The sequence below is a fragment of the Narcine bancroftii genome, chromosome 3 (genome assembly GCF_036971445.1).
Source record: "Narcine bancroftii isolate sNarBan1 chromosome 3, sNarBan1.hap1, whole genome shotgun sequence".
Lineage (NCBI taxonomy): Eukaryota > Metazoa > Chordata > Chondrichthyes > Torpediniformes > Narcinidae > Narcine > Narcine bancroftii.
The window spans coordinates 337,600,054-337,624,459 of NC_091471.1; the positions used below are offsets into that span (position 1 = coordinate 337,600,054).

The window sequence follows — 24,406 nt, forward strand, 5'->3', positions numbered from 1 at the left end:
TGGGACTAGTTTAGGTGGACATTTGGTCAGCATAGACTAATTGGGCAGAAGGTCCTGCTTTGATGCTAAAAAACTCTGACTCCAATGCAAGGCATCTATCCAATGAACATTCAGGGAACCCTGGTAAGTATGCTGGGTTTGGGCCAAGCTAAGAGTACATCGGCTCAATTTGCCTAGTCGTAGAGTTACATACATAGAAATAGATGTTTCATCCTGCTCTTTCCACAATGACTATCAAGTATCAAATTATGCACAGTCCTCCATGTTTTGGAAGTTCAAATACCCATGTAGTGTTGAGGTGAAGATTATCCATCATAAGAAATATCCTCCAGAATTTGCATCCAAAGTTGTAATAAGCATAACTTCTCCATTAATTAAGCCACAACCTCCCCCTGGGATAGAAATCAGTCTTTAACAGTCTATAATTTCTAATGGAGGTTTTTGTTCCTCTACCAAGTTGGCAACATCTCTTTGGGTTGCAGTTCTGTACTTGAGACTGATGATATTTATTATTCAATATTAGATGGGAATGCTAATTTCCACTAAATAGTGGATTAGGAAAGTGATTATTTTATATTGCAGGCAAAAGCTCGGGGAACAATTTACCTTGTGGCTAATGAGCCATAATAACTACAGCTGTAGCTGATTAAATGAAATATTTCTAATATATCAGTTAGGTTCTTTCCAAGTGAAATTAAATTAATAAAAATGTGAAAAATGCTTCAGAGAATTCAATATCTTGTTTTGTGTGGAGCGACCTTGTGCATTGAAATATGAGGGCAAGCATTGCAGCTAAGAAAGATTAAGATAAAGTTGTGGCACCGCAAAGAGTGCACGAGATAAATTCTGCTTCTATCAGATATGCATGGAAGGGGCATTGGTCTTCTGTGATAGGGTGTAAATAGCAGACTTCTGTACTGACAATAACCACAACAGCAGTGCAAGTATAAGACAGCTTTAATAAACTAATATGTACACTAAGAGGATTTGTCTCTCTGCAAGACGAACCTGGAAGGCTAGATGTAGCTCTGGACTGTTTTATATACAAGGTCACTGGGATGACCCCTGGTGACCTAGTGGTGTAATTACATATCACCACAACTTCCTCTTTCACATTTTTATGGAATGTGTTCAACTCCATGCTTAATCACTGTTATTGCTGGAAAGTTGCATGTCCCACTGATACCTGAAACTGGGGCTCTCAAATCAAACTCCAGGCAGAGGGAGTGTTGGTTAGGGTGTAACAAGCTAGTGGGTATGATGATTTCACTAATATTAGCAGAAAAGCAACCTTCAAGCTTTTACAAATGTAACTTGCCGTCAGTAATTAGCTTGGAAATGATAAAGATAATTACATGCGGATAACTGTCTGTAAAAGGGGCTACTTAAGAAATGTGCTTTGTAAACTGAAAACATAATGAGACATTGGAAAATCCTAGCTATGGCCACAGCAGGAGAGAGATACAACATCCATTGGGTTGGTTCCTGGGAGCCCACTTATCAGAAGATCTCTCCTGGAGTCAGCGCACTGAAACAACTGTAAAGGAGGCCTACTAATGTCTCCACGTTCTTTGACGTCTGAGGAGTTTTGGCATGTCGTCAAATATTTTGATTAAACATTTACTGGTGCATTGTAGAAAGTATAAGGGCTCTTTCCATTAAAGCCTGGCATGGAAACTAGAGGGCCCAGGAATGTAGAAAATGACAAACAAAGTCAAGTGCATCATGGTCTCTGACCTCTCATCCATTGAACACATCTATCTGTTCACATGTGGCTGCAGCAAGTAAGAATTTCAGTGTTCCAGGGAACATTGGTGAAAAGGATTCAGAGGAATGATAAAGTTAGAGCATGCCATCATGCAACAATCTTCAGAACACCATGAAAGAAAAGTTCTATCATTTGAAAAAGGGAGCTGTAACCTGGTGTGGGCAGCTAGTGTACTGGGTCCTGGAGATGAGGGATTACCTTATTCAATAAATACAGTAAAAGCCACTGGTGTCTGGAATTCAAGCAACAGGCAAAAAAAATTGATGAAAATAAATGAATAAAATAATAGGTAAAAAATGCGTAAGTTTAAAAATTGTCAAAGTAAATGTTCTCTGAAGAGACGCATAAAACTTTGGTGAAGATGGGAGCAAATATTCAGCCAGTGGAGTGCCTTGGTCGTGCTTTGCTCATAGCAGCTGTTTGAATAAAGTTGTGTGAAACAGCAATGGGGTCACCCAGGATGAAGAGCTGGTAGATTCTGCTTGCCGTTGGGGTAAGTGGCTCCTTATCCTTGCTTAGTAAGAGTCACCCCGGGTCAGAAGCTTTATCTGCAAACTCGGGGGAGGGGGGTGTTAGTTACCTATAATGTTATTGTTTGTCTTTAGGGTGACTCAGGGGAGAGGGAGGAACCTGCAGACGGTTAAATGTTTTCAAAGAATGTGACTGAAAATAAAGTGAAATGCTAAATTCATACAAGTGAAGTTTGTTCAGTCCAAGTCCATGATGGTATTTTTGTCTTTTAAGCAGTTTATTTTTAATGCAGGTGTATTAGTTAGGCAATGTAAGAGTAAGTCTCAAGCAACCGGAAAATATACTTACCGGCATTAACCGGATATCAGGTGCTGGATATCAGGGATTTTCCTGTACTTGGTGCTACTGCCTTTCTCTGATATACAAACACGAGATCAAAGGATCAGGCACAGGCTACCAGCCCCTCAATCCTGCATCACCATTTGTTTTGAACAAACAATTTACTGGAGAAACTCCGCAGGTTGAGCAGCATCCGTGGGAGAAAAAGAATTTTCTCTTGCTTGAGCTGCCAGTTTCCTCCAGGATGTTTGTTGCGGTTTGTGTTGTCTCCATTTATTTTGCATTGCTTCTCATCTCCTCCTGTGCACCAGTTCTCCACAGCCCTCAATTCCCTGATCTTGGAAATGACCATCTCTTTCCTCTTTAAAGGTAAAGGAGGAAAAACCCAACACCCAACCCCAACCAACCAATTTTCCCCTGCAGCCGCTGCAACCGTGTCTGCCTGTCCCGCATCGGACTTGTCAGCCACAAACGAGCCTGCAGCAGACGTGGACTTTTACCCCCTCCATAAATCTTCGTCCGCGAAGCCAAGCCAAAGAAGAAGAGGAGAGATAAATACAAGAGAACGTGGCTTTAGGGTGAAAGGGGAAAGTTTTAGGGGGAACATCTTGCCTCCAGCCTCCACTCGCTTTTGGAGTAGCGAATTCCAAAGATTCACAACTTTCAATGTACAATTTCAATCTTGTAACTATGTTCCTTTGTTCAAGATTCTTGCCCGAGTGGAAAAGTCTCTACTTCCATGGTGTCTTGTCCCCTCAGTATTTTTTCCATTAAGATAACCTCTCATGTTTTGAACTCCGAAGACCGTTGACCTTATTTCTTCAGCTGCTCGCAGAAGGCTACGTAGTTCATCACTAATGCAAGAGATGGACTAATATTTTAAAGCATAGCTGTCAGTAATAATATTTTTCTATTGATCACTATTAGTGGGAAGCAAAGGATTAGGAACATGTACGCATGATCATGTGTTTCACTGATCATGGTTGACTGCTAATTGACTGTCTCACAAAACTGCGGAAACAGTCAGTTCATGTTCAATTTTATTCAATAAGCACCTGACCTGGACTGAAATCCATTCATCCTCTATTGATTTGATGAGTGTGTTCGGGCTTTTTTATCCAAAGAAGGTGCAACAATCCCATCTTCTTGAGATTATCAGATTGATTTTAAACTAGCTGAGTACTTTTCAAATGGGATTTTAATCCTGAAAGGAATTAATTCCTGTGACTATGTAAAAATGTGATAATGAATTGCAAAGCTGGTGGGGTGTGGGTAAGTGGTTTATGACAAATGCTACTTGTTTCGTTTGACATCAGAGGTGCTAAATCATAATCGTGGAATTAGAAGGGGGTTATGATTTAGATTTTCACTCTAAAGCAGGAAACTGATTATAGCAGCAAAGCAATTCCCTTTGGCTTGGGGTAAAGGAAGTATTGTCCTTTAAATGAATTTGCACAACATTTAAGTTCCTCTGGAAAATATAAGCATACATCGTAAGTGTTCATAAAATCATTTTTATTCTACCCAAATTGTCCAGTGAAGATGTACATTGCAGCAAGTGAATACTTTTTACAGTATGAAGATGTTGTAGAAGGAATTAAGGTTCACACGTTGATTACTTTTTCTGCTGTTAAGAGATTGCTCAACAGAAGGAGATTACCAGTCGATGCGTCTTTAGTTGACTTGGCTAAATCACAATCACTGTCGACTGTCTTGCATTGCTGGATATGTCTGGGTTTCAAAAGTTTAATGTATCCTCAATGGGTATTCTTGCTTTCATTGGGAGAGTGCGCAACCAGAAGGACTGGATGTATGTGGGTTCGTCAAGCCTACTGTATGTACCACCTTGTTATTCCAAATGAACCAAAATGAGAGCTAACGATCCCTTGCTAGCCCATCCTTACGATCCCTTGGGAAAGCTGCAGTATTCTGGAAATATTTTTCAGAGGAATTATTACTAGCTTGAAATGAGCAATGTACATTTATAAACCAGCTTATTTAATCTGATGAAGCATCCTAAGGTTTTTCCACAAAGGAAATAATCGGGAAAGATTTACGCACTTCTATAACTCCTTGATAAGAGCTAGAGTGCTACTAAATTCTTTGTGGGCCAGTGCAATATCTTTAAAGTGTAGTCATTGTGGTTTTGCAGGACATTATAATTCCAAGCAAGAAACAATTTTCTTTGGAAGCAATTTTATATTTAAATGTAAAGAATGAAGGGAGAAGACTTTCAGGTGAGAGACTAATCTGAGCCTGTTGCCCAGCGGGCATCTTGCAGTAAAGTATGACAATTCTGCCGACATACCCAGCTTATGATTCTCTGTTACTGGAATAGTCCACATCTTAAGCATTTTTTTGGGGATAATTTGGTTAAAATGTGAACTGTGGTGGTGTACATAATTGATTTTCTGTATGATCATTTGTCCTCGTGATGAATCATAATTTTCATTCTCCAGTTTCCTTATCTGGATTCTTGTATCTACCTAGTGCTAATCACTCTGTTTATCATTTAGTTTGTATGTGCAGGGTATTTTTTTGTGGTGGGTATCTCCTGTTGCAGCAGGGGAGTGCCATTCAAAACCAAGAGTGTCATGTAGCTAAGTTCCTGCAGAAGTTGTTCTCCTCGAGAAGACATTTGGAACCAGTGTTGAAGCAGGCATTCTGATCTTCTACGTGGCCTGGGGAGAAGGGGAAGTCTCTGGAGGCAGAGGTGTAGAAAGCCACTGATATTTCTGGGGAAAGCAGAAAGAGGATGTCAAATGAATGGGAGGAGGCAGCACCAAATAGTGGAAAGGTTTTAATGACCATTCAACCAAGTTTAATGTCATCCTTTCTTTCTTTCACAGCATCAGTGCTACTGGACCGCTCATTGAAAAACTCCCTTTCATTCACCCAGTTACATCAATCAGGACACTCATTCAAATACACCACCAGGTCCTCTTGCACTTACCAAGCTCAAGACTTCAAGCTTGCATACCATGAAGGCAGATGTGCCATTTTAGACAATATTCAGACCTTAGCCTCAAGTCAACATTAATTTTAAACATATTTGAAAGGCTGGGATTTGAGTCATGCAATTAATGTAAACAAATTAATGACCTGCCATGATCAACTATTAATGTGCAAATTGAAAAGAGGCTTCATTGCCAATCCGTGAAATGAGCCATTGGTTTGATATTTCCAAGGGATAGGTTGGTTTTCAAGTGGATTCTAAAATGTCCATCTTGTGATAATACAAAAAAAATCTAGATAGTTTCACAAGAGGATGGTGTATGTGGGGTTGTCAAGAGTACGGTGGAAAATATGAAGGTTCAATTAATATAAACAAAATGTGTCTTCAAATTTCTCTGAGACCCATTTGCATTGAAGATGGTCCTGGTTGGAATTTGCCCCAAGTTGATTTGGAACTAGAGCTGATTCGATGACTGTGAAAGGTGCTGCGGAACTAATCTTTCAAATGTTTTGTAGTAAACCACTCAGCTTGTTTGGTAGCTTATTGCTGATTGCTGACCTTTGACAGGCTTCTGCAATCCAATTGTTTTTGCTCAATATTATGAAGATGGAATTTTCCCTTCATACATCATAGTTTTGAAACCAATTCTAAACTTGCGTACTCGCATAGTTCAGGAAGGCTGGTTGTCTGTCATCACACCAATTAGTAGTGCTTTTTAACAGTGATATTAAGGAGGGACATCCAAGATTTTGACCCAGCAACAATGGAGGTGTATTTCCAAGTCGGGATGATGTGTAACATGAAGACCAGGTTTTTAATTTGCTGGTATTCCCTGCATTCTTTGACCAGGTGCTTTTAGATAGTAGAGCTCATTTGTTGTCCCACTTACCATTGGGGAAAATCTCTTTGGCAATCTTCTCTGTTCATCTTGTCCTTGCTTTATGCTGCAGCTCTGGTCTCTGACGGAGGGAGGAAAGGTTCAGGATGGGAGCACTTACTGGCATCTGGATGAAGTCAAGCTTCTTCAGTGGAGATTAATCTGAATCCTGCTCAACTCAAACAACTCACCATAATCGTGATCTCTAAGCGCATCGCTGACAATTCTTGATTTCATTGAACATTAGGATGAGGAGTAGTGGTGTTTTCTAACTAATCACTATTGGCTAGTTCCACAAGTTTTAATATGGTATTTGTATTTGCACCAAATAACCAGACAATGGAAGTGTTAACCTTAATTGAACACTTGATTGTTAAACTCAAACAATACAAAGCTTCTTGCAATGGTGTCTGCTTCCAGCCAAGCTCTGTTTCAACTATCACGCCTTGCATGCGCAGTAGCGCTGTGGCTTCAACACAATTGCAGTGGGAGCAGAGCAGCCAGTGGAGTGGGGGGGGGGGGGGTCGCTGTCTACGGTACTAGGATTTCACAAAGCTTGGCAGCACTGGCTGCATACTTAACATGCATTTCCACGATGCCTGTGCAACAGTACCAACCAATTTACTGAGTAATAATGGAGAGTGGTAAAAATGTCTGCTTGCAATCTAAATATAATCAAAATTTTCCACATTCTAAATTTATTCTATTTATCTTGAACACCATTCATTAATTCTCTTCCCCCAGTACACGTTCTGTTATCTTTCCGACCACTGATGTTCAGCTCACAGGCTTTCTTGAAAGCAGAGGCCAGTATAATTTGTTACAAACATATAAATTTGAAAAGCTATCACAGAGGACGAGGCAGCGGTATTATGAGTTGGGGGAAAGAGCTCATAAAGTGTTAGTATGGCAGTTAAATATGGAACAGACGTCTAGAACAATAAATGCCATTAGGCAGCATTCAAGAATTACGTATAAACCACAAGAGATTAATGATGAGTTCTGTATGTTTTATGAGAAATTGAAAATAAAGGTATTGCAAGATGAGGTTAATATTGAAAATTTTCTATCTGGCTTAACTTTACCTTCTTTGAACAACAAGGAGGTTAAGGAATTGGATACTTCTTTTACTGTTAAAGAATTAATAGACGCACTTCGGTCTATGCCAAGTGGTAAGTCTCCAGGCAATGATGGGTTTACTTCTGTATCTTATAAGGAATTTCAAGATTTATTAGTTCCCTTGTTGATGGAGATTTTAGATCAGGCGGCAGAAATTGGCTCTTTACCAGATTATTTTTCTAAAGCAATTATTAAAAAGGATAGAGACCCTTTGACGGTGGGATCTTATAGACCTATTTCTTTGCTAAATGTGGATTATAAGATTATAGCCAAGGTTCTGGCTAATAGATTGGCTAAATGTTTACCTGATTTGGTTCATGTTGATCAGGCAGATTTTTATCAAGAACCGTTATTCAGCAGACAATGTGGTAAAGTTGATATCTTTAATTAATATTTCTCGGCAGCAATCTGACCAACCAATGGTGATCTTTGGATGCAGAAAAGGCCTTTGACAGAGTGGAATGGAGGTTTTTGTTCAAAATCTTGGAAAAGAATAATTTTTACTGGTTGGATTAAGGCTTTGTATAAAAATCCCACTGTGAGAGTGGTGACGTGGACAGATGTCTATACCTTTTACGTTATCTAGATCAACCAGACAGGGCGGCCCTTTGTCACCAGCTCTGTTTGCATTGGTTATTGAACCTTTGGCACAGGCGATTAGGCAAGTTAGTGCTATTAAAAGCTGAATTCTGAATAACATAAGATAAACTTGTTTGCGGATGATGTCTTGATATATTTAACACATCCTTTGCAATCTTTGGAGGTTTTGCATAAACGTTTGGAACAGTATGGTGCATAATTGGGATATAAGGTAAATTGGGAAAAGAGTGAAATTATGTCTTTAGCTGATAAGGCATCTTACTTCACCAGCAACTTCCAGGCAGCATCAAACTCCTGGCTTGTGGTGTGGTGAATCAGTAACACTAAATGCCACACCATTTTACATTCAAACATTATCACAGAGATTTCTTTCTGATTTGACAGAGATATCATCTGCAAAATCAATCTTGTGCCTTCTGGTTTGTTTTCTCCTCCTTGCATGGATGATCATTGACTCTCAAGTTTGTGCCAGGAGTAAAGACCAAAGACCAACATTTTTTTGTAAACTTCTTGTTTGAAAGATAAGAACATTAATAGCAAAAGCCAGATGGCCTTTTGAACCTGATCACCTATTTAATAAAAATCTTGGTTTATTGGATTCTTGGATTCAACGATACTTTTTTTAGAAAAACAGCAATGGTTGCAGGCCATTTTGGCATGCCGCTGAATTTACACTTATTTAACCTATACCCCCCCCCCCCACCCAGGTAAGTATTGAATGGTGGGAGAAAACAAGAGCCCCTGGGGAAAACCCATGCAGACATTGGGAGAATGTACCAACTCCTTACAGACAGCGTGGGAGTTGAATCCCGGTCCCAATCACTGACGCTGTAAAGGTGTTGCGCTAACTGCTATACCAACAGTGCTGCCGATCCTCTTTGTCCTTGGATTCCCCTGAAGACAGATGGTTGGCTTATTTCAATTCTGACTGGATACAATGAATTAGTGAATGGTAGCAAGTTGTAGACTGCCGTCCTCTGCTTGAGTTAGAGGGCAATGAGTTTTTATTTGGTGCTAAGATGATGCAGATAGTCTTTCAGGAGAAATGTGGTTGAAATCAGGAACTACCTGATGTTAGCCTGAACCAACTTATTGTGGATACTTGGTTATTCTCAGCGGTTCATCGCTGTGAACAGCAGGCCCTTCAGCCCATTGAGTCCATGCTGGCCATTGAACCATTTAATTCTCATCCTACATGAATCCTATTTTTCATTCTCATCAAACCACCCCCCCACCCCACACATTCTGCCATGTAACCTACCAACCTGCATGTTTTTAGCATGTAGGTGGAAATGGGAGCATCCCGAGAATATGCAAACTCCACACAGTTGGTGCTGAGGATTTTCCTCATTAGGGATTCCACAGTTTAGACAGATGGTTACATATCATCGGAACATGAAGAAACAGTGACCGTTTAGTCCACTAATAATAAGGGGGTGTGATTGTACAGATTCTATCACCATATATGTAAATATGTACAGATGGTAGATGAGAGAGGTGGAGGCGGCGGCCCCAGTCAGGGCACAGGAAGAGCAGCGGCGGCCCCGGCCCCGATCCGGACTGAGGGTAGGCGGCGGCAGCCCCAGTCCGGGCACAGGGAGAGCAGCACCGGCCCCGGTCCAGGCAGAGAGTTGGAGGCGGCGGCCCCAGTCAGGGCACAGGGAGAGCAGCGGCGGCCTCGGCCCCGGTCCGGGCAGTATGGACCGACCTAGGAGGGGAGGCAGACCCTTCCAGCCCGAGTAAGAAACCTGCATAGGAGAAGGCCACTCTGATATAAAACCTACGACCCAAGGACCTTGCTGCCACGTCCCAGCTTGCTTGGCCACGGCACACGAACCATGGGTGTAAAGGGTGGGGCCAGTACTGCGCACACTGCACTCCACCTAAAAGCTCCTTTGCGCAGGCCCGAGGACAGGTCCACGTCCTCCCCCTCCACGTCCTCCCCCTCTACGTCCTCCCCCTCAAAAGATGCTCACAAACTCAAGCTAGCATGCTGGAACATCAGAACCATGCTAGACAAGGCTGACAGCCACCGACCTGAACGTCAGTCTGCCCTCATTGCACATGAACTCCTCAGACTTGACATCGACAGAGCCGCTCTCAGTGAAGTCCGCCTGGCAGATGTAGGCAGCCTACAAGAACGCGGCGCGGGCTACACACTCTACTGGTCTGGCAAGCCTTTGGATGAACGACACCTATCTGGTGTAGGCTTCATGGTCAAGAACTTCATTGCCTCCAAACTCGGACCACTCGGACCGAATCATGTCCATGCGACTCCCCCTTCAAAACAAGCGTCACATCACCCTCATCAGTGTCTATGCTCCAACCCTCCAGGTGGAACCAGCAGAAAAGGACAAGTTCTACACCGACCTGCGCAACCTCATCCAACGCACCCCTACAGCCGACAAGGTTATCATCCTTGGCGACTTCAACGCTCGCGTCGGCAAAGACTCAGAAACCTGGCCAGGAATCCTGGGCAAGCATGGCGTCGGCAAGTGCAACGACAATGGGCACCTCCTGTTGGAGCTCTGCTTAGAACAGCGGCTTGTCATTACAAACACCCTTTTTCAGCAGAGGGACAGCCTTAAGACCACCTGGATGCATCCCCGATCCAAACACTGGCACCTCCTGGACTACATCCTGGTGCGTGAAAGTGACAAACGAGATGTGCTCCACACCAGGGTCATGCCCAGCGCGGAATGCCACACTGACCACCGGCTGGTTCGCTGCAAGCTCAACCTTCACTTCAAGCCAAAGCCCAGGAACAGTAAAGCCCCCAGAAAGAGGTTCAATGTTGGAAACCTGCAGTCAGACGAAGTGAGAGGAAACTTCCAGGGAAACCTCAAAGCAAAGCTCGACGATGAAATCCGCCTCACGGACCCGTCCCCTGAAACCCTCTGGGATCAGCTGAAGACTACCATACTGCAATCCACTGAAGAGGTACTGGGCTTCTCCTCCAGGAAAAACAAGGACTGGTTCGACGAAAACAGCCAGGAAATCCAAGAGCTGCTGGCAAAGAAGCGAGCTGCCCACCAGGCTCACCTTACAAAGCCGTCCTGTCCAGAGAAGAAACAAGCCTTCCATCACGCATGCAGCCATCTTCAGCGCAAACTCCGGGAGATCCAAAATGAGTGGTGGACTAGCCTCGCCAAGCGAACCCAGCTCAGCGCGGACATTGGTGACTTCAGGGGTTTCTACGAGGCTCTAAAGGCTGTGTACGGCCCCTCACCCCAAGTCCAAAGCCCGCTGCGCAGCTCAGACGGCAAAGTCCTCCTCAGCGACAAGATCTCCATCCTCAACCGATGGTCAGATCACTTGCTATCTCTTTTCAGTGCCAACCGCTCAGTCCAAGATTCCGCCCTGCTCCAGCTCCCTCAACAGCCCCTAAGGCTAGAAGTGGATGAGGTCCTCACCCAGGATGAGACATATAAGGCAATCGAACAACTGAAAAATGGCAAAGCAGCAGGTATGGATGGAATCCCCCCCAGAGGTCTGGAAGGCTGGCGGCAAAACTCTGCATGTCAAACTGCATGAGTTTTTCAAGCTTTGTTGGGACCAAGGAAAACTGCCTCAGGACCTTCGTGATGCCACCATCATCACCCTGTACAAAAACAAAGGCGAGAAATCAGACTGCTCAAATTACAGGGGAATCACGCTGCTCTCCATTGCAGGCAAGATCTTCGCTAGGATTCTACTAAATAGAATAATACCTAGTGTCGCCGAGAATATTCTCCCAGAATCACAGTGCAGCTTTCGCGCAAACAGAGGAACTACTGACATGGTCTTTGCCCTCAGACAGCTCCAAGAAAAGTGCAGAGAACAAAACAAAGGACTCTACATCACCTTTGTTGACCTCACCAAAGCCTTCGACACCGTGAGCAGGAAAGGGCTTTGGCAAATACTAGAGCGCATCGGATGCCCCCCAAAGTTCCTCAACATGGTTATCCAACTGCACGAAAACCAACAAGGTCGGGTCAAATACAGCAATGAGCTCTCTGAACCCTTCTCCATTAACAATGGCGTGAAGCAAGGCTGTGTTCTCGCACCAGGAAACCTGGCCAGGTCTTCAGCATGATGCTGAACCAAGCCATGAAAGACCTCAACAATGAAGACGCTGTTTACATCCGGTACCGCACGGATGGCAGTCTCTTCAATCTGAGGCGCCTGCAAGCTCACACCAAGACACAAGAGAAACTTGTCCGTGAACTACTCATTGCAGATGATGCCGCTTTAGTTGCCCGTTCAGAGCCAGCTCTTCAGCGCTTGACGTCCTGTTTTGCGGAAACTGCCAAAATGTTTGGCCTGGAAGTCAGCCTGAAGAAAACTGAGGTCCTCCATCAGCCAGCTCCCCACCATGACTACCAGCCCCCCCACATCTCCATCGGGTACACAAAACTCAAAACGGTCAACCAGTTTACCTATCTCGGCTGCACCATTTCATCAGATGCAAGGATCGACAACGAGATAGACAACAGACTTGCCAAGGCAAATAGCACCTTTGGAAGACTACACAAAAGAGTCTGGAAAAACAACCAACTGAAAAACCTCACAAAGATAAGCGTATACAGAGCCGTTGTCATACCCACACTCCTGTTCGGCTCCGAATCATGGGTCCTCTACCGGCATCACCTACGGCTCCTAGAACGCTTCCACCAGCGTTGTCTCTGCTCCATCCTCAACATTCATTGGAGCGCTTTCATCCCTAACGTCGAAGTACTCGAGATGGCAGAGGTCAACAGCATCGAGTTCATGCTGCTGAAGATCCAGCTGCGCTGGGTGGGTCACGTCTCCAGAATGGAGGACCATCGCCTTCCCAAGATCGTGTTATATGGCGAGCTCTCCGCTGGCCACCGTGACAGAGGTGAACCAAAGAAAAGGTACAAGGACTGCCTAAAGAAATCTCTTGGTGCCTGCCACATTGACCACCGCCAGTGGGCTGATATCGCCGCAAACCGTGCATCTTGGTGCCTCACAGTTTGTCGGGCAGCAACCTCCTTTGAAGAAGACCGCAGAGCCCACTCACTGACAAATGGCAAAGGAGGAAAAACCCAACACCCAACCCCAACCCACCAATTTTCCCCTGCCACCGCTGCAACCGTGTCTGCCTGTCTCGCATCGGACTTGTCAGCCACAAACGAGCCTGCAGCTGACGTGGACATTTACCCCCTCCATAAATCTTCGTCCACGAAGCCAAGCCAAGAGAAAGATGGTAGAGTAGGATGACTGTGATTGGTTGAGAGTGTAGCCTCACCTACTGGCAGGTCTTAAAGGATTGCTCCTAGCCAGACCAGATCATTCTGGACTGGTCGACCTACTTGTGAAATGCTCCAGTCTTTTAGTTAATTAAAGCCTTGGTTTGGATCAACAAGTCTTTGGTTCTTTCGATGCACACAACAGAGGGATTGAAATTAATGGCAGTTACTATTGGGAGAAATTCCTTAGTGGTTGTGCTACTTCCTCAGAGCTTCAGTGACAAGTTCAATTCTGACCTCGTGTGAGGAGTTCGAACCTTCTCTCCATGACTGCGAGTACTTCCTCTCGGCGCTGTGGTTTCTACCCGTATCCCAAAAATGTACAGGGTGGCTTAATTAGTCACTGTAGTGTAGCCTTGTTTGTAGGTGAGTGGTTAAATCTTGGGGGGGGGGGTGTGAATTGAAGGGAATGAGGGGAGAATAAAATAGGTGTGCATGGGGATCTAGAGAACAGTGCACACTCAGGGTTTCCTTGCTCTGCCCCTGCGACTATGACAAGAATATTAGATCTGTCAGCAGATGTTTATTGCTGTCTGTGTGCAAATAGTCAATTAAAGAGAAGAACCATTAGATTTCAGATTTATCATCATGACATTTATTAAAGAAATCTATTAGATACATGATATCACATGTAACCCTGAGATTCTTTTTCCTGTGAGCGAGACAGAATTACCACTTACTGGTAGCGCAAAAAAAAAATCTGTACACGTAAACAAAACAAAGAACTGTAAACAGATAACGAATGTAAACAATCTGTGCAATACAGAGAGAATAAAAAAAAGAAAATCAATAAAGTTGCCAAGTAAGTCTTTAAATGGGTATCTGAGTTTGTCGTTGAGGAGTCTGATGGTGGAGGGCTAGCAGCCATTGAAAGATTCAGTGGTGAACAGTATAGTGACCGATCTATATAATGTTTCTTGTTAATATTTAGGTTATCTGCCTTGGCAATTGACAATTCAAGTCAGGTTTATCGCAATCTGATTGCACAAGTACAATCTGATGAAACGACCATCTCCAGTTGTTGGTGAAAAACATGCAGATCAGGAACATGCATAACACTACATACAGACAAACAATGCATATGCAGGACAAGTATTCATATATTCAGACGGTCCCCAGGTACCGAATGAGTTCAGTTACCTGGGTCTGTCCATAAGCTGAATTTGTACGTAAGGCGGAACAGGTCCTTGTTTGTGAGGTAACATTATGCACATTTATGTGCACGGTGAGAATTGGAAAGCAGCACATTTGTAAGTACAAATTATTCATAACCTGAACATTCGTAACCCGGGGGACTGCCTGTACAAATAAATAAATGAAAACATTTCTGGAAATCTGGGAGTCTCGGGTGGTCAGTGTGAGCAGTTCCTTTGGTTGTTCGGCATTCCCGCTGTCCGTGGGAAGAAGCTGTTGCTCAGCTGGTGCTGGCTCTGATCCTCCTGGATCTGTTTCCTGATAGGAGCAACTGAAAGATGCTGTGTACAGGGTGGAAGGGCGCCTCCTTCAGACAATGATCCTGGAAGATCACGGGGATAGGTGGAGGGAGGAAGACTCCAGTGGTTCTCTCTGTCCTGTGAATTGACCTCTAATCCATCAATGTAGTGATTATGAATTTTGAATGAAGCAAACCTGAATATTGGTTTAAGGCAGTAGTTTTCAAGCTTTTTCTTTCCACTCACATACCACTTTAAGTAATCCATTTACCATAGGTGCTCTGTGAATAGTAAGGGATTGCTTAAGGTGGTATGTGAGTGGAAAGAAAAAGCTTGAAAACCACTGTTTTAATCGTACTTAATTGACTCATTATGTGCATGGTTTCGTAACTCCAAAGGAAATGGGCCAATGGCAATTTTTCTCAAGCAAAATATTTCAGTAACAATTGATTCTCAACCTTCCCTTCCCACTCTCTTACCACCTTGAGCAATCCCTTATCGATCACAGAGCACCGATGGCAGAGGGATCACTTAAAGTGGGATGTGAGTGGGAAGAAGAAGGTTGAGAACCACTGGGTTAAGGCTTTCTGCAGCTGGAATACATCTAAAACCAATAGGTATCATTTACAAAAGCGAACATTTTGAGTGGAACCCAACTTGACAAGACTTAAAGACTTAAATATGCCACTTCAGGTGAAATTTCTTGAGACTGTAATTTGCTGATCTATCTTGGTCTTACCCCTTTTCTCATTTATAAAAAAAAACTGTAGACCTCATTTCTTTCTGAGGAACGAGGAGACCTTGATTTCCAAACAAACCGTTTGCGTGATAATTTCAAGACAGTATTTTTCAGATTACCCAGATGCTGCTGTGAGCATGCTTATACATATGAATCTTTGCTCCCTTAGGGACTAATTTTTATGTTTGCAAGTATAAAATGGAAGAAAGTGATTTGGCATCAGGCTGCATGAAAATAATAATCAGCAGAAAGAAAGTAGTGCTTTTGAAATGGAATCAACCTCCTTTGGACACCTATTTTGAAGCATTTTACGAACTTAAACCAATCATTTGTCACAAGAATTTGGATTTATAGTGATTTTAAGATATGAAAACTTCCAAAATTGGAGGAGAACATTTGTAGAGATAGCAAACAGCTGCAGAAAACAAAGTTGTGATAGGTGATTTTAACTTTCCCCATATTGACTGGGACTCCCATATTGTAAAAGGGCTGGATGGCTTGGAGTTTGTCAAATGCTTTCAGGAAAGTTTTCTAAATCAATATATAGAGGAACCAACTGGAGAGGGTGCAAAACTAGATCTCCTATTAGGGAACGAGACAGGACTGGTAACAGAGGTATGTGCAGGAGAACATTTTGGGTCCAGTAATCATAATGCCATTAGTTTCAAGTTAATTGTAGAAAAGGATAGATCTGGGCTATGGGTTGAGATTCTAAATTGGAGAAAGGCCAATTTTGAGGAAATGAGAAAGGATCTAGAATGCATGGATTGGGATAGGTTGTTTTCCGGCAAGGATGTGCAAGGTAAGTGGAGAACCTTCTAAGGTGAACGTTTGAGAGTACAAGTTTGTTGTTCCTGTCAGGGATCAAAGGCAAGGTTAGAAGGTACAGGGAACCTTGGTTTGTGAGGAATATTGGAGGATCTGGTTTGGAAGAAGAGAGATGTGTATAACAAGTGTAGGCAACATGAAGCAAATGAGATACTTGAGGAGTATAAAAAAAAAGAAAGAAACAACTCATGAAAGAAATCAGGAACGCTAAAGGAGGTCATGAGGTTGCTTTGGCAGACAATGTGAAAGAAAGTTCTAAGGGTTTCAACAGGTATATTAAGAGCAAAAGGATGGGCCCCTTGAAGATCAGAGTGATCAGCTTTTTATGGGCCCAGAAGAGAAGGGGAGATCTTAAATGTTTTTTTTTCCCCTCATTATTCACTAAAGAAATGAGCATAAAGTCGTGGGAAGTAAGGGAAATGACCAATGAGGTCATGGAACCTATGGAGATTAAAGAGGAGGAAGTGCTTGTTGTCTTAAAGAGAATAAGGGTAGATAACTCCCTCGGGTCCAAGAAGATATTTCCTTGGACCTTAAGGGAAGCTAGTGTATAAATCACAAGGGGTCTGAGAGAAATATTTAAAATGTTCTTAGCCACGGGTGTGGTGCGGAAGATTGGAGGGTAGCTCACGTTGTTCCGTTGTTTAAAAAAGGCTCCAAAAGTAACCCTGGAAATTATATGCCAGTAAGCTTGATGTCAGTAGAAGGTAAATTATTGGAAGGTGTTCTAAGAGATCAGATATGCAATTATTTGGATAGCTAGGGACTGATTATGGATAGTGAACATGGCTTTATGAGTGGTACATCGCATTTAAGCAATCTTATAGAGTTTTTTAAGGAGGTTACCAGGAAAGTTGACAAAGGCTGTGAATGTTGTCTACATGGAGTTTAGTAAGGCCTTTAACAAGATCCCACATGGGAGGTTAGTCAGGAGGTTTCTAATACTAGGTACTCATGGTGAAGTACTGAACTGGATTCGACAGTAGCTGGATGGGAGAAGCCAGAGATTAGTGGTGGATAATTGGATGGGAGAAGCCAGAGATTAGTGGTGGATGATTGCTTATCAGACTGGAGGCCTAATTAATGGTGTGCCACAGGGATTGGTACTGGGACAATTGTTGTTTGTCATCTATATCAATGATTTGGATGATAATGTGGTAAATTGGATTAGTAAGTTTGCAGGTAACACTAAGATTGGAGGTATTCTGGACAGTGAAGAAAGTTTTCATAGCTTGCAGAGGGATCTGGACCAACTGTAAAGTTGGCTGAAAAATGGCAGACGCAACTTAATGCAGACAACTGTAAGGTGTTGCATTTTAGAAAGATAAATCAAGAAAGGGCAGACATGGTAAATAGTAGGGCACTGAGGAGTGGGGTAAACAGAGGGATCTGGGAATATTGATGCATAATTCCCTGAAAGTGGTGTCATGTGGATAGGTTTGTAAAGAAAGCTTTTGGCATCTTGGCCTTCATAAATCAAAGTATTCAGTACAGGAGTTGGGATATTATGTTAAAGTTGTTTAAGACAATGGTGAGGTCAATTTTGGAGTAATGTGCAGTTTTGGTCGCCTAACTACAGGAAAGATATCAATAAGATAGCAAGAGTGCAGAGAAGATTTACTAGGATGTTGCCTGTACTTCAGGAACTGAGTTAATGGGAAAGGTTAAACAGGCTTATTCCCTGCATTGTTGAAGAATGAGGGGAGATTTGATAGAGGTATTTAAAATTGAGGGTGAGAGAGTAAATGTTGACAGGCTTTTTCCATTGAGAGTGGGTGAGGTTTAAACAAGAGGACATGGGTTAAGGGTGAAAGGGGAAACATTTAGGAGGAATTTCTTCACTCAGAGAGGCGTGGGAGTGTGGAACGATCTTCCAGCTGAAGTGGTAAACGCAGGCTCAATTTTACAAGTAAGAATTTGGAGAGGTATGGAAGGCTATGGACAGGATGCAAGTCAGTGGGACTTGGCAAGAAAAAGTCATTCGGCACAGACTAGAAGGACCGAAGTGAACTATTTCTGTAGTATAATTGTTCCATGGTTCTAAAAGGAATTCACAGGTACTTTGTTGAGCATAATTTGATGCTAAGCTACATTGTGGGATATCAAAGGAAATAACCAAAGGTTATAGAATGTTACGGGACAGGACAGGACCTTCGACCCTTGATGTGTTGACTCATATATTCCTTAAAAAAAAAAGGAACCCTCCCCTCCCTGTAACCCTCTATCTTTCTTCCATTCAAAACTGCAGGAGCTCTGTTCAACAAGTCATGCAGTAGAGAAATGGGCCACATTGGCCCACCAAAACCACCATGGCCATCAACCACCCTTTCTGTTCCATGTTTATCTTCTCCTCATTTCCAGCAGCTCCCCTTTGATTCTACTTCTCTCGCTCCCCCTTCCCCATTCCCGTCGGCTAGAAGATGCGTGATTTTGAAAAGTTGCAACTCCAGATTTTCCTGCTGTTATTCAGACTGTTGAACAATTCTCTCATTTGTCAAAGATGATGCCTTGGACTGTTTAACTGTACATGATCTCTTTGGTACTATGACCTATACTTTTGTTGTATTGTAATACCATCTCTGTACTTTTTGGTTTTAATTCTTGCACTATCTGCTATTCAATGTATACGTTGACACGAAAACCACTGTAAATTGCCATTTTTTTTCCCCACCTTTGTAATTGATCTAATAACTGGCTTCAACAACTTTCAGAGCACATCAAATGGGGTCAGAGGGACATATACTCTACCCATTAACAATTGGGATATTTGTGTACCCAAAGTGAGTTGTCACCACACTTTTTGCACATCTGCATTCCCTGTGTTCAGAAGTTTTCAGACGACCCATGGGAATTGCTTTGTCCCAGCAAAGACATTTGAAATACAGAGGTGTCTTGTCAATTACAGTGTGCTCTACGGTAAGTGTGTAACCCAAAGGAAGCATTTGTCAGACTAAAATATTGAAGTGAGCAATGTCATTGTAGTTTATTGAATCACCTGTTGTTAACTTTGTTCCTGACAGTGCTTTGATTTTGGAGATTTCCTCTGTAGGAGTTCCCAAGAGACTGCCAGCATTTTGTGACCTTTTTCACCCTCAGTTTGTGTCTCCAGTGATTCCATTCACAGTCACAACATTTGGCACTTCAAGGCTGCTCCACCATCTAATCTAATGGGTGGCAGTTAGGTTAGCAATTAGTGCAGCATTATTCTTTGGCTTGGCTTCGCAGACGAAGATTTATGGAGGGGGTAAAAGTCCACGTCAGCTGCAGGCTCGTTTGTGGCTGACAAGTCCGATGCGGGACAGGCAGACACGGTTGCAGCGGCTGCAGGGGAAAATTGGTTGGTTGGGGTTGGGTGTTGGGCTTTTCCTCCTTTGCCTTTTGTCAGTGAGGTGGGCTCTGTGGTCTTCTTCAAAGGAGGTTGCTGCCCGCCAAACTGTGAGGCGCCAAGATGCACGGTTTGAGGCGATATCAGCCCACTGGTGGTGGTCAATGTGGCAGGCACCAAGAGATTTCTTTAGGCAGTCCTTGTACCTTTTCTTTGGTGCACCTCTGTCACGGTGGCCAGTGGAGAGCTCGCCATATAACACGATCTTGGGAAGGCGATGGTCCTCCATTCTGGAGACGTGACCCATCCAGCGCAGCTGGATCTTCAGCAGTGTGGACTCTATGCTGTCGACCTCTGCCATCTCGAGTACTTCGACGTTAGGGATGAAAGCGCTCCAATGGATGTTGAGGATGGAGCGGAGACAACGCTGGTGGAAGCGTTCTAGGAGCCGTAGGTGGTGCCGGTAGAGGACCCATGATTCGGAGCCGAACAGGAGTGTGGGTATGACAACGGCTCTGTATACGCTTATCTTTGTGAGGTTTTTCAGTTGGTTGTTTTTCCAGACTCTTTTGTGTAGTCTTCCAAAGGCGCTATTTGCCTTGGCGAGTCTGTTGTCTATATCATTGTCGATCCTTGCATCTGATGAAATGGTGCAGCTGAGATAGGTAAACTGGTTGACCGTTTTGAGTTTTGTGTGCCCGATGGAGATGTGGGGGGCTGGTAGTCATGGTGGGGAGCTGGCTGATGGAGGACCTCAGTTTTCTTCAGGCTGACTTCCAGGCCAAACATTTCGGCAGTTTCCGCAAAGCGGGACGTCAAGCGCTGAAGAGCTGGCTCTGAATGGGCAACTAAAGCGGCATCGTCTGCAAAGAGTAGTTCATGGACAAGTTTCTCTTGTGTCTTGGTGTGAGCTTTCAGGCGCCTCAGATTGAAGAGACTGCCATCCGTGCGGTACCGGATGTAAACAGCGTCTTCATTGTTGGGGTCTTTCATGGCTTGGTTCAGCATCATGCTGAAGACCTGGCCAGGTTTCCTGGTGCGAGAACACAGCCTTGCTTCACGCCATTGTTAATGGAGAAGGGTTCAGAGAGCTCATTGCTGTATCTGACCCGACCTTGTTGGTTTTCGTGCAGTTGGATAATCATGTTGAGGAACTTTGGGGGACATCCGATGCGCTCTAGTATTTGCCAAAGCCCTTTCCTGCTCACGGTGTCGAAGGCTTTGGTGAGGTCAACAAAGGTGATGTAGAGTCCTTTGTTTTGTTCTCTGCACTTTTCTTGGAGCTGTCTGAGGGCAAAGACCATGTCAGTAGTTCCTCTGTTTGCGCGAAAGCCGCACTGTGATTCTGGGAGAATATTCTCGGCGACACTAGGTATTATTCTATTTAGTAGAATCCTAGCGAAGATTTTGCCTGCAATGTAGAGGAGCGTGATTCCCCTGTAGTTTGAGCAGTCTGATTTCTCGCCTTTGTTTTTGAACAGGGTGATGATGGTGGCATCACGAAGATCCTGAGGCAGTTTTCCTTGGTCCCAACAAAGCTTGAAAAACTCATGCAGTTTGGCATGCAGAGTTTTGCCGCCAGCCTGAAACATGGCCAGGAATCCTGGGCAAGCATGGCGTCGGCAAGTGCAACGACAATGGGCGCCTCCTGTTGGAGCTCTGCGCAGAACAGCGGCTTGTCATTACAAACACCCTTTTTCAGCAGAGGGACAGCCTTAAGACCACCTGGATGCATCCCCGATCCAAACACTGGCACCTCCTGGACTACATCCTGGTGCGAGAAAGTGACAAACGAGATGTGCTCCACACCAGGGTCATGCCTAGTGCGGAATGCCGCACTGACCACCGGCTGGTTCGCTGCAAGCTCAACCTTCACTTCAAGCCAAAGCCCAGGAACAGTAAAGCCCCCAGAAAGAGGTTCAATGTTGGAAACCTGCAGTCAGACGAAGCGAGAGGAAACTTCCAGGCAAACCTCAAAGCAAAGCTCGATGAAGCAACCCGCCTCACGGACCCGTCCCCTGAAACCCTCTGGGATCAGTTGAAGACTACCATACTGCAATCCACTGAAGAGGTACTGGGCTTCTCCTCCAGGAAAAACAAGGACTGGTTTGACGAAAACAGCCAGGAAATCCAGGAGCTGCTGGCAAAGAAGTGAGCTGCCCACCAGGCTCACCTTACAAAGCCGTCCTGTCCAGAGAAGAAACAAGCCTTCCGTCACGCATGCAGCCATCTTCAGCGCAAACTCCGGGAGATCCAAAATGAGTGGTGGACTAACCTCGCCAAACGAACCCAGTTCAGCGCGGACATTGGTGACTTCAGGGGTTTCTACGAGGCTCTAAAGGCTGTGTACGGCCCCTCACCCCAAGTCCAAAGCCCGCTGCGCAGCTCAGACGGCAAAGTCCTCCTCAGCGACAAGATCTCCATCCTCAACCGATGGTCAGAACACTTCCAATCTCTTTTCAGTGCCAACCGCTCAGTCCAAGATTCCGCCCTGCTCCAGCTCCCTCAACAGCCCCTAAAGCTAGATCTGGATGAGGTCCTCACCCTGGATGAGACATATAAGGCAATCGAACAACTGAAAAGTGGCAAAGCAGCAGGTATGGATGGATGCAGCATTATTACAGCGCCAGTAACCTGGGTTTTAATCTGCCGTTGCCTGTAAGGGTTTTGTATGCTCTCCCCCTGACCGTATGAATTTCTTCTTGGGTGCTGCGATTATTTTTTTTCTCTCCCATGTTCCAAAGATATATGGGGTTAATTGGTTATATAGGTGTATTTGCTGAAGATCCAACTGCGCTGGGTAGGTCACGTCTCCAGAATGGAGGACCATCGCCTTCCCAAGATCGTGTTCTATGGCGAGCTCTCCACTGGCCACCGAGACAGAGGTGCACCAAAGAAGAGGTACCAGGACTGCCTAAAGAAATCTCTTGGTGCCTGCCACATTGACCACCGCCAGTGGGCTGATCTCGCCTCCAACCGTGCATCTTGGCGCCTCACAGTTCGGCGGGCAGCAACCTCCTTTGAAGAAGACCGCAGGGCCCACCTCACTGAGGTGGCAAAACCCAACACCCAACCCCAACCCACCAATTTTCCCCTGCAACCGCTGCAACCGTGTCTGCCTGTCCCGCGTCGGACTTGTCAGCCACAAACGAGCCTGCAGCTGACGTGGACATTTACCCCTCCATAAATCTTCGTCTGCGAAGCCAAGCCAAAGAGATGAGAAGAGGTGTATTTGGGTGGGCTCATGCGCCAGAAAGGTCTGTGACTGTGCTCGACCTCTAAATCAAAAAAAAATCATGACCGTTTTAGGTATAACTTCAACTTGACCTTCTCATTTACACTCCAGTGACAATCAAGGATTCAGATACCTTGGCCTTGGAAACATTCAAAGTCTAGTTCCAAAGATTTCTGACCCTCACAGAAAAAAAATGTTTTTGGTGCTTTACAGTGACATCGAGGAAGCCCAGACATTGCCGTGATTGTTGGTGCTGACTTCAATCACGCCAACCTGAAAATGGTCTTACCACAGTTTTAGCAGAGGAGAGAACACCTTGGATTAGGTGTACACCAAATTCTCTGGTGCATACAAGGCTGCTTCTTGCCCCCCCCTCTCTTGGTTACTCGGATCGCATAACCCTGCTAACCCTGGCGTACAGACTGCTGGCAAAGCAAACTAGGTCAGTTCGCAGGGAGATCAGGACATGGCCCGGGAGGAACCGCAGCTACACTGCAAGACTGCAGTGAGACCACAGACTGGGGCAGTTTCAGGGAGGTGGCCACCTTCAATGCTCGTGTAAACATAGAGGAGTACATGACCTTAGTGACTGATGGCATCAGCAATCGCATTGAGGATGACACCGAGATCAAATGCTTCACAACCAGGGCTAACCAGAAACCGTGGTAGAATGCAAAGGTCCGGGTCCTTCTCAGAAGGAGATCTGGGCCCTTTTCATGAAGCTGTCTTCAGAACAGGGGATAGGATGGAATTAAGATAAGCCAGGGCTAAACTCTCCCATGCAAAGCGGGAGAACGTACAGAAGATCCACAGACAGCTGTGCGACACTGGCAACATGAGGAACATGTAGTAAAGGATCAAGACTATAAAGGATCACAAGTCAACCTTTCGAGTTAAAGACAATGATTCTTCCCTTCTGGACAGACTGAACACTTTCTCGGCGCAGTTTGATGAGACGAGCAGGATGATGCCAAAAAAAGCTCCATGTCCCCCTGTTGAACGGGGGGCTCTACATGGCTGCGGTGAGATGAGGAGAACCCTATCCAATGTGAACCCATACAAGGTGGCGGGAACAGATCTCGTACCTGGGTGGGTACTGAAGGACTGTGCAGACCAATTGGAGGAGGTATTCTCAAACATCTTCAACATCGTTCCTGCAAAGTTCAAGGCAGCTACCATCATTCCGGTACCACTATTATGAAATGCTTTGAGCGTCTGGTGATGGAATGCATCAATGTACACCTCACAGAGATACTGGACACATTTCAATTCACCTATGGAAGAAGCAGTTCCAAAGAAGATGCTATAGCCTTGTCAATTCTCTCCATTCTGACCCACCTGGAGAATGATGTTTCGAACACCGGGCTGTTGATCATTGACTTCAGCTTGGCATTTAATATGATCATTCCCCAGAAGCTTGTGGAGAAACTGTCCTCACTAGGACTCAAAACCCCTCCCTGTCGA

At 44.4% G+C, this 24,406-nt stretch overlaps 1 long non-coding RNA gene across 1 annotated transcript in view; it reads right to left on the reverse strand.

Annotated features, from left to right (window-relative positions):
- Positions 1 to 4,076: 4,076 nt before the first annotated feature.
- The window catches only part of LOC138759281 (uncharacterized), a 40,168-nt gene continuing 19,838 nt past the window's right edge, over positions 4,077 to 24,406 (reverse strand). Inside the window, exons 2-3 of the long non-coding RNA XR_011354691.1 lie at positions 6,424 to 6,493; positions 4,077 to 5,313 (exon numbers count right to left, since the gene is read on the reverse strand). This is a non-coding gene — a long non-coding RNA (uncharacterized lncRNA). The remainder of the gene's footprint in view (positions 5,314 to 6,423; positions 6,494 to 24,406) is intronic.